This window comes from Rousettus aegyptiacus, unplaced genomic scaffold (genome assembly GCF_014176215.1).
Source record: "Rousettus aegyptiacus isolate mRouAeg1 unplaced genomic scaffold, mRouAeg1.p scaffold_m13_p_11, whole genome shotgun sequence".
Lineage (NCBI taxonomy): Eukaryota > Metazoa > Chordata > Mammalia > Chiroptera > Pteropodidae > Rousettus > Rousettus aegyptiacus.
This window is the reverse complement of record NW_023416286.1, coordinates 75,055,704-75,072,160: the sequence shown is the minus strand read 5'-3', so window position 1 is coordinate 75,072,160 and position 16,457 is coordinate 75,055,704. Positions and strand designations below refer to the sequence as shown.

General features: G+C 40.5%; 1 protein-coding gene across 6 annotated transcripts in view; it reads right to left on the bottom strand.

Moving 5' to 3' along the window:
* The window catches only part of KLF12 (Kruppel like factor 12), a 380,697-nt gene that overhangs the window by 49,499 nt on the left and 314,741 nt on the right, over positions 1 to 16,457 (bottom strand). The gene's annotated exons all lie outside the window — the stretch shown is intronic.

The window sequence follows — 16,457 nt, the reverse complement described above, 5'->3', positions numbered from 1 at the left end:
GTCAAACCTGAGCTCTAAAGATAGAGTGGATTTCAGCCTCTACTTTGGAGCATTACAAATAGTTATTTTCTTTTTACTGGACTTTTTGGTATTCAAATCATAAAAGCTGACAATAGCTAACATTTACTGAGCAATTTAATGTCTGATATTGTTCAATCTTTTATATGTATCATTTTATTTAGCTCTTCCAATACTTAAGATGATAGTATTATCACCCCCATTTTACAGATGAGTAAAATAAAGCTTAACTAACCTTAAAAGAGTGAGGTCAAATGGTATATAGAGTGTTAGTAACATTAGCCCTCTTGGCACTGACAATATGAAATGGCAGAACATATACTTTCAAATGAGATCCCAGTATTACAATTTCTAAGAAAAAATTTCAGCCAGAAGAGACGACAGTTAACTGTCCCTGCAGGGAACCTGATGTGGCTCAGTCTCCCGCTGCTCAAAGGTCTGACACTTCCTCAGCAAGTTCACGTCACCCTCTCAGCAAGTCAGAGAGATCTACAGTTTAGTCATGTTTTCCTGAACAGAGAGAAAAAGTCAACCTCCAGTTCTGCCCTGCCTCTGGTCTTTTTTTCTCTTACATAAGAAATATCCCTTATCTTCCCATTAGTTTCTCCACTTATGAGAAAAATTGTTAGGAGGTAGAAAATAGTACATTATATTTCGGACAGACTGAGGACATCAGCCTTATATGATAGCAGATTCCTCTTTCTTCAGCTCTGGCTGCACTCTATTTCCAAAATCGGAGCTTAGAAAATGAGCAAATTTGGACAAGGCATATTCACCTAGGAATTCCCTAAGTATTTCATGTGCGAGGTGTTGTAACGATTACTCACTCTCACAGATCACTGGTAGAAGGAGTTTAACGTGACATCCCGCAGGACCAACTCTTCTCACACAGCCTTAAATTCTGTTGTCTGATCACTGCTGTCTTCTATAAAACAGACGACTGTGGTAAGATCCTGAAAGCCCCAGAGAATTTTGCTTTGCCTAAACACTTACTCAACAATTATTTAACAAGTTCAACGTATTTAGCAATTAAGGGGGGGTGGGGGAGGAGAAGTACTGGTAGGAATGTTTTCTTATTCAGTTAAAGTTACACAAAAACTTCTTTTGAAATGGCTTCTTAAAAACCTACCAAAAGATATGGCATGCATATATTGTTATATGCACATGTTTATGCGCGTTTAAGTGTATTTGGAAAAAGTCAATCCAAGAAGTACATTTTAAAAGTCGTTTTGGTAACAGCCTGCATCAGAACCACCACTCATTTTGGAATAATCACCTTGTTTTAAAGTCCTGCTGTGTTAATGAGAAAAACAACGTTGTGGCTGCTAAGAGGGTCGTGATGTCCAAGAGAAAGAAAAATCATATGACTAGCAAGTACACCGAGAGTTCTTAGAATTCACTAGTTCCTTGAGGCAGGATTGCATTTCAAGCATTCCAGAGAGAAAACTAATCTATACCTTTAAAATGGTTTTGAAAAGCAGTTTCAAGAACCGCAGTAACCTTTCATGTTTATCTGTAAATTCTTCTTTCCCCCATCTACAAATATTTTTCCATACTTCTAAGGAAACCAAATGCCAAGATCTATGGCATCTTTGTACTGAAATAAAATACAGCTGGCATGTCTGCTTTTAAATTCTTCCACAAATAAGAATGCAAGTCTGACTATGGGCAGTGTGGGTTAGGGGATCCAACCGTGAATTTGGAATGAGATCTAGATGTGCTAGCTCTGGTGCACAGTGGCTTTGTCATGTTAAACAAATCACTGAATCTTGATTTTGGATCCTAAATTTCAACACTGACAAAATGAGGTCAATTACAACTAAGATTAATGTCCCAAAGATTGGTTGTGAATTTCCCATGAGAGAATTTTAAAAGGATAAGCGCTGGCCCCTTCTAGTAGGGATCTTTTTAAGACAGGTCTTTATAAAACCCTTTCAAGTGAGTGGTAGGAGTGGAGAACGGGTTACAGGGGTGTGGGCGGAGGGCATCCTGGAACCAGGGGTGGTTACACAGGAGCTGGTCTCACGTGGGGCATGGCGGTGGAGATCAGGGTGCAGGAGCATGTATGGAGGCACTGAAGAGAAGTCCAAGAAAAGAAAGGAAAGCAGCAAGCCTATGGCTGGCCCGACAAAATGTTACCAATTACTTGCAATATTTGTATCAGAATATTAAGAAAACTACTGGGTGAGATGGATACAGATATGCACACACATATCTGTATCTCCTGCACCCCTCTACCTCATTAGAGCTTATTATTTTCTGAGTGCAGCCAGCTGGGTTTACCTTCAATGAGGGCTAGTGTTTCAGAAACTGCAGAATGCCACATTTATGTGCCCTGAGGCTAAATCCTGAGGCGATGGCTGCACCCAGAGGTGCTGAACCTTCCGGCTTTAGCCAGCTCTTTCTTTTGGACCAAGGCTGTTAATAATGCAGGCAGTTGCTTTTATGAGTATCTAATGTTACAGCTATTATTTATCGATTAGAATACAAGACTTATTCATTCGCTACTTAGAAGTTGTGATAAATGCCTTTGTATTCACTTTAAAATATGGCTCATTATCCACAGCACAGGGTTATTATACATGTGGCCCCTTGACCTGTGGGGACATAAGAGACTCATATTGCAAATATACATCCATTTAAAGGATATGATTCATGTAGGAAAGAGGCGACGGTACTTTCACCCAGTTGTAACTAAAATTGTGAAATTGTGAGAGCTCCCCATGAGTGGGGCTGTGCCAACAGCCGGGAAGAAAGCTCTGGTTTTCCTCCTCCACTGCGAGAAATCGTGTGACATTTAGGTCAACGGGAATGAGAACTGAAGGAATACTCTAATCAATATGATTACAGTTACGCACATTTATAAATATTAAATGTAATTACTATTACCCCCACATGTATCTAACAAAGGTCATGCTATACCCAGATTGTGCCAATATTTTGTGAAAGTATCATATGCAAGGATTACTATATTTCACAGACTAACTCAGAGTACGAACTACAAAAAAAGAAAAAGGAAATGCCCCTCTGTCAACACTTGTTATCGTGCGGCACAACTATAATCTGCAGAATCACAGGTGTCCAAATCTGGTGACTGGCACCAGCGTTAGAGGAAGCACTGAAGGAGCAAAAGCAAGGCGCTGTTTTGGACATCAAGTAATAACAGCGCCATGATTGTTATTTTACTTAATGGTATTTTCAAGACACCCAACCGTTTGAAAGCACGCAAGTCAAGGACACGCCACTACACAACTGACAATAATAGCGGAAAAACAGCAGTGGTTACGCAATAAGCGATGTATCATTTTTACATTTCGAGGATAGTAATGTCCCGATAGGTGTACCAGGCAAAAGACTATTACTGATGCCTTCAAAATGGGTTTCTCGTCCCAGAGAGAAATCAGCATTCTGAGGATACTTCACAGGGGAGAAGCGTCAGGCTGCTAAAGATCCACACGAAACCGGCCAACCAAAATACTGCATTACCACAATTAGGGGTGTATATATGTGCATGTGGACAAACCATGATGGGACTGTGCTAGTTCAATTATTTTTCAGTTTACACACACGGTAAACCACATCGGGGGAAGCAGTGAAGGAGCAAAAGCAACGGAGACAGACACACTTCCTTGAAACTTATAAATAAAATTTTAGAATGTAACTATCTTCTGCTTGTGAACTCCATTGTCTCAAACAATGCCACTTCTCAGGGCGAACTCATAATTTAGTATCTAACTGTGCCAAATTGGTGAGACGTAAAAAGTCCTACCTGTGACAAAGAAGTGACATTATTCTTAGAAAAGACCATCAACACATGGCAGCGACATAACTTCACTAATTCATTTATAATATAAATATAAAAGGGCAAACTCTCTCCCAAAGACAGAAGCTCCTTGGGAATACTTATATTCCTAGTATTGGCACAGTTTCTGGAAAATATGTCAGACTTCCAATTAGCAAATTATTTTCATTGAGTAAATTTTGGGGGAAAAAAAATCTTAAAATATTCCAGAAAACAGTATAGAAGATTTAGAGCCACACCCAATCCTTCTTTCTTAGTTCTTCAAACACGTCATGAGTGTCTGCTCTGTATGGGCCAGACCTGATGTAAGGTACTGGGACTTAGAGTCTAAAAGAGAGAGGCATACATACACACATGCACATACTCAAGGGCCGTGACAGAAATTCTTTGTGGGGACCCAGAGGAGGAAGCGATCAATCCAAGTTGTCATCAGCAAAAGGGTGGAGGCTTACGTTGTGGAGCCATTGTGGAGCCGGCTCTTATCATTAAGGGAGATTATGCAAAAGGAGATGGGACTTTGGATTCAAAGGAAGTTGAGGAAGAGGAGTCAACAGGAGGGATGCTGTAGCAACATCCGGGTCAGCACAGTACATCACACTGGGGAATCTGGTTAACCTACGTCTCAATTTTATAATCAAGATACTTTCCAGACATTAACAAGATCATTAATGGTAGCAATATATTAGCTATGGCCTTACAAAGCTTTGTATCCTTTGTATCCCCTTAAAATAACAATAGTCTCATTTATTAAGTCTGCTCAACACTGTCCTCAGAGCTTTATATGTATTAGCACATTTAATCCTCATAATAACCACGGGAAAGGTATTAATAGCAAGCCTCATTTTATAGATTAGAGAACTGTGGCACAGAGATATTAAATACATTTCCCAAGGTTACAGAGTTAACGCGTGGTGACCAAACTATACAAATAAGCAGCCTGATTATTTAGTCCTTACTCTGTTCTACCTCTACTCATTTCAAAAACTAAGAAAACATCTTTTAAGACATCTCGCAGAATGGTTATGAAGAATAAATGATATCAATGAAACTGTGTGAAACTCTAAAAAGCCGAGGAATGTGAGATGTCATTGAGAGTGTTTCTAACAAAGTCCACTGTCCGTGTCCTGAGCAAATCAGACTTCACTGCTTCCCTTTGGAGAGAAGTTAAAAATGAAGAGTTTCTGGAGAATTGCTTTGGAGATCTACCTCTCCCGCCAGATGATGAATTATTTCCAGCAACATAACCAGGAATGCCTGGGAACAAATTATTAATTTCAGGGCCTATTCCTAATTCTGCATCTGGTTCTCTCTGTTGTCTGGTAGTACACAACCTACACAAAGGCAAAGTCACGCACAAATGACATTTAGATGATTGTCTTGGAGACAGTGGATAACTGGGAGTTGGCATTTTAATAAAAATAATACCTAACAGATATGATCTTGCTCTGTCCAGACCTTTAACCTGAATTAACAAATTGAAATTTGTATCTGTGAGCTCTGAGAAAGATATATTTTTGTTGTATTTCACCCCAGAAAACAATGGTGGTGAGGAGTTTGATGACTCGCTTAAGGCTGGACAGCCAGTTAAGTGTAGCAGACAAGTTCGAACTAGCATCTCCTGATCCCCGAACCTGCACTTTTTCCACTATGTTGTTCAGATGTATATGTTTTTTATATTTATCCACCCAGGTCAGTTTTAAAGGCCTTAAAAAAATTACTGGAGAAAAGAAATCAACATTCAAGACTTCAGAGGCCACAGCTCCCTCTGTGGCCAATTACACCACTAGATTGCTTAGATGGACATTTCTTATAAGGTAAACACCAGAAGACCCTTTACATTGTACACTCTGGGGCTATGGACCCACTGTTGATATGGTGCTGGAGAGGTCCATCTTCTTAGCTCTTAAATAAATGATTTAACTCTATACATCAACATGAATGGATACTTTGAACAGTACCACTTAAAATGCAGTAACTGCTGAGCCAGTTAATAAAGATAAAAAACAAGATTAAAAAGAAAAAAATGTGTTCTATTGCTCATCTGAGAATGTCATAGGCTGTAATCCTGTTAAACCACAGACCCGGCATTTAAATCTTGTTCCAAATTCTGTTTCCAGAGTTGTGATGTTTGTGGGTGCTTGCGTCTTTGAAGGCGTGGCAATAAAACTAAAAGGTTGATTTTCAAATCCATCAATATACACAAGAAACAAAAAAGGCATCAAATAAGCACACCCAGAGGACAAAGAATTAAAAAAAAAATATATCCACACAAAGACCATCCAGAAGGTGACCTTTTTTATTGGACTAATTATAAGGAAATATAAAAGGGCAAGCTTTTATTAATCAAGCTCTTTTCACTCAGCCATGAAGAACTGCTAGGTAGAAAGAAAGCAAAGAGACAGGGTGCTAATGCAAGCTGGATAATTAACTTCAGCATCAAGTGGATCAGAGGGAACGGCACAAGTGGAAAAGTCAGATGGGAGTAAGAACTGGAATTCTCATCTTTATGATACTATATGGTTTGTGGAAATAAGAAAAGGAAAGCTGTCAATAAAGGTGACACTTAAGAGAAAAGTGAACAGTGACAACTAATACCACCGAGGCATTTTGTATCATCTTGGCTTCCACAGTACAAGTATTTCCCTATAACATAAGTATTTCTCCTTCGCTTATTTTCATATCATTCCTGTGAAATACAGAGGAACGAGCAGGCATGAGGGATCCAATCTTATCCCAGATCACATAATTAGAGAGTGACAGAACAGGCCCCAAATCTCTGAAATCAGGTCAGTATTCTACCATTATCCTCAAACGTTTTGTTGAATATAGCAATTACAGGCAGAAAAAGAGATGATGCAATCAATGCGTAACACTGTTTCTAACATGAAAAAAGGTCTTGTTGCCCTCAGAATCTGAATTTTTCTACTTTTCTTAAAATACTGAATAAGGAATGGGAAACAGCCACGAAAAAGTGAAGGGGGAAAGTGAGGGGGTGGGTGTTCTAATCCTAGCTGTGATTTGCCGTGCAAACTTGGACAAAGTTATTTAAAGTGTGGGCCTCAGTTTTCCCACCAACGAGATGAGGATGTTGAAAGAGAATATTCATTTCGTTGATCAGGAAGCCGTGAGCCTGCTATCCATGTGCTGTGTTAGAAGCCAGGAACTAACAATCCTCACAGCGGAGGGTCTCCATCTGGAGATGAGACGGTGAAAAGACCATCACGCACAGGCAAACACGGGACGCCAATAAATGGTGATGAGGCTGACAACTTGTTTCACACAATGGCACTGGGTCAGAGAGAAAGAAGAGGCTGACGGGATGGAAGATGTATGGTAGAGTGCACAAAAGAGATTTCTTAAACTGAGTCTTTCAGAATTAGCTTCCTTGGTGACCAAGGTGTTTTGGAAAACAAGTTTGGCATGGCTGGAATGCAGGGTGCAAGGAGGATTGGGAAAATTGAGAGAAAGTGAGGTGGGAAAGGAGGAAAAGAGTCATCTTTGGACTTCTACATGATAGCAAGGCAGAGCAGAGTTGTAAAGAGAGAAGAGATCCCATTTGCATTTAAAAACATGGCTGTAGGCATGGTAAAGATGGAATGGGGGCGAGGTGAGGAGGTAGAAAGAATCTGAGTCCCAAGAGGCCAGTTGGGAACTTAGGTTAACACTTCAGGAATGAGATAATGAGGGCATCTCGGATGAAAAAGAGTCAACGTTGCCAAGAAATATTTAGGAGGAAAGCTAGATTAGGTGATCAAGTGGATGTCAGTTTTGACAGAGTTGGAGTTACTATGAAGCTTCTGGCTCAGGTAATTGTAAGGACAGATAATAGGAAGAAAAGTGGGCTTGAAGGATATGAATAGATTCTTTTCCAGTGCTAAAGTCTTTTCAGGGAAGAAAGAGATCTGAGCCCTTGGTGTTTTGGGAAAAGATGCCTTCACATATTAAGATCTATTTATTTAGGTTGGGTGCCTGGGCTGGACATATCCTGGGGCATGTGGCATCATTTTATGATGCACTGTTGTCAGTACGCAGAGATGGGGCAAAGAAATTGATGATTTACACTCGTTTCCTCCCTGAGGACATATTCAGGCTACCTTGGGTGTATCGTGATGGCTTTGGTCTGTCTGAATTACCTATGGTGTGAGTATTCTTGGCTCACTGCTGTACTTCAGAGATACCAGTTGATATTTTGCAAAAACTTTTATCTTCAGATTTTCTTCTTCCTCAAAAGTTTTTTCTCTCATCATCAAAGATGGACACACCCTCCCTCAGTAAATATTATTTATTTGCCAAAGGTGCCCATGTTTGTATCTATAAACCTGCCCCCTCCTTTAAGCTCCCAACCATAATTACAAGCGGCTCAGAAAAAAAAAAAAAAAAACTCGGTGTCATCCTTAACTCTTCTCTTTCCTTCATTTCATAGCAATTGCTGTTGACACTGACTTCAAAACATATCCTAATTTCATCGACGTCTCTCTCCACCGTACCACTTTAGTCTAAGCCAACATTCTCGTTCTCCTCTACCACTGCCCAGCCTCCTCTCTCATTACGCTGCCACTCTTCTAACCCTTATTCCACAGGATGGCCAGAGTGAACCTTACAAATATATATCTGATGACTGCATTCTCCTCCCACAGCTCCCGCGACACCTAGACTACAGGCTGCATGCCTCCGTCCCGGCCATCCTCTCTGACTTTATCTTATTTCACTCACCCCTCACTCACTTTTTTATGTTCTTTGAATATTCCAAGTCTGTTCCCATCCAAGGGCCTCTGTGAGCTGTTTCTAGCGCCTGGAATAACTTCCCCGGATCTTCACGCAGCTGGCTCCTTTTCATTCAGCTCCCAGCTTCTGTGTCACGTCTTCTCGGGAGGGTTTTTCTGACCAAGCCACTCGGATAGCTTTTTATTCATCTCCAATCATGTCCCTGTTATATTTTCATCAGAGCACTTACCACTGGTTGTCTATCTTACTCTACTATACAGCAAACTCCATGAGAGCAGAGGTCTTGCTTATCTTATTAAATAGAGTGTCTCCTGAGTGCAGAAAAGGGACCAGATCGTCGTGGGTGCAATAAGTTTACTGAAGAAGGAAACGATTGAACACAAATATTCCAGAAAAGTGATGATGCTATTGAATAAAAAGTAATAATTTCTGGTGATTTCAACAGTGATCAGGTTCGTAAGCGACACAGAATGTACATGCTTACAAACTGCGACTTAAAATTAAATACATGATAAGAGAAAGAACAAAAGTGGCAAGCAGGTGAGGCCAGACAGAGAAGAGATTCAGGGAATGCATTCTTAAGCAAGCAGTAAGGCTTAAAATAAACAAGGGACACTCTGATTGCTAAAAGGTATTGCTGATACCTCCCGGTATTTTTTTTTGCGGCACTTTTCTTCCTGCAACCCATCACTGCAATCATGAGCAACATTCAATCAAGTCTCCCATTCAGGAGAGGGGAGAGGGGGCGGATGTGTAAACGCACACGCGCGTTCGCTTCCTGCTTTCCCACCTTTCCATGCCGGTAAGTTTTGCGTTAAGTGTCCAGCAGGCCCCGTCCACACTGACTACCACGTGCGCGGTGCCCCCGGGCGCTGCGCTCTATGGTCGTCCTGAGAAGCCGAATGTGGCAGCACGGCGCTCTGTCTATGAGGGGGGCTTTTCCATTAAACATGTCCTGACAAGACAATTTACTAAAACGTCAGTGCTAGGTGTACAGTAAGTTCCTGATAACCCAAATGAAAATGGGCCAATAATTCTTGAGGCCGGCGCTGCACTGATTTTAGGTTTTTACATAACTCAGGTGAGTATTAAGAGTCTCTTCTTGTTCTGTTTTGTTTTGTGGCAAAAAAAAAAAGGTATAATTTACTCAATGTTTATACCCTCTTCTTAGGTGTTCGCAGGACTCTCTGCTCCCGTCTCACGGGTTTCCTTGCTATCTGCGTCTTCCTGGGAAAAGGAGGAGCATCAGCCATGCAAGTTAATGAGGATGCAGCCCCCGTGGAGCTCCTGAGGTAATACTTGGAAGAGAGAGCCTGAATCATGGAAAAGACCTTCTCTGTTAGCCAGAGCAATATGAATCTTCCAAATGACTGGATTTCATTATACAGGAGGAAGGCTTCCAATGACTTAACGTGAGTTTTTATGATCAATAACAAGGCTATTGTCCACAAAAACAGAGAAACCCACTAAGGTCAGAAAAAGCTCGTAGGACAGAATGGCACACTACCGAGAGCCGACAGGGAATGGAGTGGAATGCATCTAGTCCCACTTAGAGGCAGGACAAGTCAACTGGCTGCGTTTCCGTTTGATGATGATATTACATCAATGTCTACTCTCAAGATTATTATTATTTTTTGTAGTGTTCACAGTACACTCTCAAAATTTATCAGTCTTTGCCTCTAGGTGGCAGCAACTTTCTTCTGTTCTCAACGTGGTTGCCTGTAGCCTTTGTTTCCTACCTCCAATATAAATCCATACTTCCTGCTTTCCCAAATAAACACTGTGTCGCGTGTAAAGTTTGGGGAAAATTACTGTAAGCCACTTTCCTTGTAAGGAATCATTCCATTCTTACAGTTAAGCTACAGAGTTTTTCAAAGGGTACAAAATAATTCAGGTCTAAAGTGAAAAATAACAGGAAGGTATTTTCTTTCTTTCCCTATACCCATGACCTGCAAACTCTGAGGACAGCAATGTTTCTTTTTCTTTACAGACCTCAGAGGAGAAAAAGGCCATTAAGTATAGAAATGGAAAAGTAGATGGAATTGGAGAGATTTCTATTTTACAATAACGATGACATAGCCCTATGGGTGATTTAAATCATTTGCTTTCTGAAGGATGTAACCCGATACGTTCATTTAGGAAGGTGTCCCAAATATATTACAGGATAGAAGAGAGGACTGAATGACCACAATCATGATCGGACTGGTGACGCAGAGAGTTGCCTTCTGGTTTATTCGGACTTCACAGAAACTGAGGGAAACTGGTTATATCTATATCCTAAAAAGTTACCATTTTTGCTTGGATATAACACGTGCTCCTTCTGGAGCATGCATTTACTTAAAAGTATGGAACCGCAGACCTACCTACAGATACCCACCTGCCCAGGAATTTAAGTTGTGAGAATTGAGACAGACCCAAGAAAGTTGAAATAAATTCGAGCCTCACTTGAGGCTGTAATAAATGCTGGGCGGTAGGAAAGAGAATCCTTTCATGTAACACTGAAATTTGGTTGTGGGCTGATACCTACCGTTTATGAAGCACTTTCTTTCAAGGTGATATTACTATGAAAATTATCATCACTTTCATACTCTCTCTCCCCAAGCCCTAATTTGAATAATTTGGGTCAGACACCATTCATTCATTCATTTAGAAATACTGAAGAGCAAGAAGCATAAGGACTAGTTTAGTATAACTAACAAATTACACCGGAATCTGAGTTTGTAGACTCAAGCTTTATGCATTTCATAGGAAGTTCCTCTGTTGGGACTATTTTATATATCTTATTAAAATTATGCATGCTTGGTTTTAAAGGCTGCATTTTAAAATATGTGTTATAGAATAAGATTTCTGGGAAAATGAATGGTCTGAAGAGAATAAGATCAAAAAATATAAGTTTCAAGGAAAGTGGAGTCTATTTTGACATTCTTCTTATGCCCTGGACATTGAATAACCAAGAGTAAGATCTAAGAGAAGCATTTATTTTAGTTATTACTTGCAGACTAACTTACCAACCAAATATAAGAAATGGCGGCCTCCAGGGAATAACAGTAAAGTTCATTAACTACCTTTAATGACAGCTTCTAGTTCCCTGAGCAGTACGGACAATCGGTGGTGCTAGTTTATGAAGAGAAGTCCTTCCCATCATTTTTTGGTGGCAGCACCTCCTATTCCTTTGGGAGACTATCCCACCTCATTACCTGTGGTCCTCACTACATGTGGTCTCGGTGGGGCTGTAACCAAGGTCCCTCCTTCCTTCAGCCAAGGGCACCTGAGCTACGTGGGGCCGGTCAGACTCTGAGGCTTCCTGTATTGCGACTTTAAGGAGGTAACATCGAAGAGTTGGAGCTACCTGTCTAGGTCTGCACCTGCTTATTAAATGCAGCCCCCTAGACCCTGGTGTTGTCCTGCATCCTGTGTTTCCTGAGGCCCAGATTCTCGGCTTTCCCTCTGACTCGGTAACCTAACTCACGTCCTTCTACAAAATTACCTTTTGCTTGAGTTGTCCAGATTCGGTCAGTTTCCATTACTTCCAAAAAAAGAACCCCACCTGTTAAAGGAGACTAAACTAAACGAAAATTTAGACAGAGGTAGTGGCTACAAGCAGACAACTGATTCCAGCAGCCTTCACCCCTCTGGTTACGATATTAAGCTTCGTCATTTAGTATCACGGTGCTCGTGTTTACATCATCCTCATTTAACAGGGGCTCCAAAGCACAACAGTAGTGATGCTGGCAACTAGGATATGCCAAAGAGAAGCTGTGGACTTCTTCCTTTAAGTGAAAAGGTGAAAATGTGGTACCATTCACGGTTTCAGGCATCCATTGGGGGTCTTGGAACGTATCGCCCATGGATAAAGGGGGGGCTACTGCATGGACCTTCTTACTCCCTCCCCCAGACTCAGGCCTCCACCGAAGTCCAGCCTGAGACCTCCCTATCGAGTCACAGATGGAGAAGGAACTAAGAGGGCAGACACCTGGCTAGGCTTCTCAGTGGCAGGTCTGGTTCGTGACACACACACCTGTCCCCTCCTCTCCCCCACCCTGCCCCGCACCATGGAGCCTGAGAACACACAGAACTGTCAGCCTGAGCACAGACAGGCCGCAAGAGCAAGAGAGGGGCCAAGCCTTTTCCCCACTTTTAAGGCCAAGCATGTCTACCCACTGGTATGTGGGATGTAGCCCTAGGAATTTCTTCCTCTCTGGACTCATCGATTGGATCAATTCTTCCTCATTTGGGATGAATGAAGAGAATGTTAGAAAGAGGACCGAACTATGCATTTCAGTACTTCCTTCTGGTCTTAAAGTGGTGTGGGCTTATGTTGAATAACTGTGACTAAAACCTGTGTGATATTGAGTTGGTTTTGATTTTTGGATTAATATGTCACATACTATATTAATTCAAAAATTAAACTGACTAAAAGAAATATATTAATTATGAGACTATTGAGACTACCTTAGTGTACTATACTAAGAAATGTAATAAATAGCCAATTTTAAGAAAATAATTGCAGAAAATAACCTACCTTTATTTATCCCATCTTCTCCCCGCCGCCAGCAAATCACCCTTATTATGACTACAGCAATACTAGCCACAAAGATCAGCTGATACTAACAGGAATGTGAAACACTTTTATCTTGAGGTTTCTTGTTAAAATTCTCGGTAATAAAGAATTTAGAAAAATTAGACCAAAGGTCTTTAATGAGTCAAGCTAAATGATGTGCACAAGTTTAAGGTATAAATCATTGTCGACAAGCTAAACGTGAAGAGGTGTTGAAGTAATAAAAGCACTTAATAGCTGATTTTGAATTACAACATAAAAAAAAAAAGATGTGAATGTGGAGGAATTTAAAATGTAGTAACACCCTGGAGGTACTTTTCATTGTAATTCAGAACGTATACAGAGAACTTGCAAACTGGTTCATGATTATACGAACGACATGCTTATTTTCCAAATCTGTTATCAAATATTGGAGAGAGCATGCTTTAAATGAAATTTAAAGGCAACATGCCTTTACTTATAAACATGTATGGATTAAAAAAAAAAAACTATGGCGGCGAGACAGGCATTCTGGGAACTGAAACTTCCACATATCAAAGTCCATGCATACTGTCACAATTTTTGCCCTGTAAGGCAAGAAGCAAGGCAGTGGAATGCTCTGGTAATTAAAATAACATAATCAATATTGTCTATAAATAATGAGCATACAAGGATCTGCAAGATGATGAGTAAACATTTTGGCAGGGAATGATCGCCAACATATTGGAGTGGGCAGCGATGTCTTTATTAGGTCTCTCTTATTTCTCCTTTCTCTCCCCTCATCATGTCAATATCACGGGAATTTCCTAGACAAAAGCCTTCTGCCTAGTTCATAATGAATTAAACATCCATCTTATTTAATCTTTAGCATTCCTCTAGCAGTAGGTAACTGCTGTGTAGTGGAAAGATGACTGGACAGGTGTGCGGAGACCTGGGTTTATGCCTGGAAAGTTACATTTTGGAAAGTGAGGACGTGAACTGAACCTGATGACGTTTACATTTCCTTTACAGCTCTGAAGCTGATAACTACTGCACTGGGAAATGCTCTGTCCCGCCTTCTTAGAGTGCTAGTTCTACATCAGCTTTCTAAGAGATTTCCAATATCAACAACTTCAGTGCCTTCCTCTCTTAAGGCAACAGTTTACACAAGAAGGACTGCTCTTATTTTTATGACCAAGATCCATACTAATTATAGCTTCCAGAAAGATTCTATGAAGTCATGTCTAACATTTGGAACCGTACACATATAAATATTTAAGTTCTTTGTAGCACCCATCTCTAACAATAAAACAACAGTGCGAAAAGGCTCTTCCTGTTCTCCACAAAAATCTGCGACACGGAATGTTATCACATCCAAATGTGAAATGTGACTCACACCCAGAATGTGTCATGATTTGCATAGATATTCTATTAAAAACCAGAGCTTCTTTGTGTATACAGCTGCATAATATCTCAGGCATGTTGGTAAGAAATAAATCATAATTGAGACTGGTGGTGGCAGTATCCAATTGGTTAGGGAAAATTACTTCTATTTTACTGATGACAACCCCACTTAATATTACTTTATTTTCTATGTCATCATATAAATAGCCTATAAAGTCTCTATCATGTAATGCCCACTACCCCTATTACATAACAGCTCTAGACGGATGTTCTGGGGATGCGGTGTAACCACAATTACTACCATCATCAAAGAAGGATATATGCCCGAGTCCTTTAAAACTTTAGGGATGGGGCAGCGTGATGGGAGAGGAGAGAAGAAAGGGTAAAAGTGAAAAATGAGCATACACCTACATGTATGTCTTCAGAATACTCACACATTCTAGAAATGTGTGGGGCCTTAACTCAAAATCAGTGTTTAGTCCTGAGATATTCCCCACCCAGCCCCTCCCTGTCTTGTTCCAATCTACACACCCACAGCAGAGGATCCAGATTTCTATGTCTTTAGGAATAAAACAGCTGAAAGAAGACTTGGAAATAGCCACTCTCTGTGGGTTTGATATCAGACTATAACAGCTTCATGCAGAAAGATCTGTAAAGAACAAAAATCCACCTGCACCTTCGACTCTCTAATAAGGCTTGCCCTATTTTCTCCAATTTGCCCTAAAGGAGCAAAATATTTTTTCCTGGCATTATCATATGCAAGAAAGAGTTCCAATGCTCTAAAAAAACGTTTATATAGTTATTGGACAAAGGAAGGTATGATCACCTCCACTTAAGGCCAATGGTGAAGGAAAGAGGAGTCATGTGACTCATGAAATGAAGAAGGAAATTCACATGCTGAACCTCAAAGGCTTTATTGATCCTCAAATCAACAGAGTAGGGTGGCAGTGAGGGGAGAGCCATTCCGATGGAGAGTTTACATCTGCCTGGATTGCTCCCTTTGATTAACTGGAGTTGTACAGTGATCTCGTGTTCTTTATGGGGGTGCTAACGTATCCTGTAAGAAGTTCTTATTGTCACTCTTTAATTCCTGGGAGCAAGCAAATGGTTATAGCAAACTGGCTCCACCCTAACATCCATCATTGGATCCCTTACAACCTGGTGCTTTCATCTCCTCTCTGAAGAGGTATGTTTGTCACCATATTTTCTTTCCATTCCAGCGAGTCTGTTTGCCTTGAACCGAAATTCTTTTCCACACATTTCTTCAGGTCCAACGGAAATGCTGCCACAGGAATGAGGCCAGTGGATGCCACCTCTTATATTAACATTATGCAAAGGAAAACACTACTTAAAACTTTAAACCATCTTTACTCAATAATGGATACTGGTTTGATAGCTCGACCACAGCCACTGACATTTCCAACCTGCCAATCGTCATGCATTTTTCTACACATAACTTTTAAATTCAAGCCCTTCATTTTTTTTTTTTTTACTGAGGTTTAATCGCTTATTTGATGAAGAATATTTTTTAACTGACTGAAGCATTTGTTAACCCAACTTCACAAAATTACCCAACATCACTCACACAGTATCTGCAGAGCTAACTTAAGCCGAAGCCAAGCTAGTGTTGAACTTCACATCTAATTCTATAAATTATCCCACACTTCTATTTTGAGGAGAGCAAGTATCACTTTCCCTTCATCTCCACTGCTAGCATGAGTATTTAAACTTCCTGGATTTTCAGAGCCAATATTTCACACAGAAATAGTGAGTGTTGATCACTTAACCAGATGTAGATGCTGGATGATTCGCTGGGCTACTTCCTAGCCCGGTGATTTATTTCCACATACCAGCCTCACAGTCTTTACTTAAGGAAAATTGAAGATAGAATATATAAAACAGGAATTTTAACTAACTCATGAGCACATAAAGCGCATGTATTAAATGTACGTATGCTCCCGCAATAGTTAATTTAGAAAAGTCTCCAGGTCC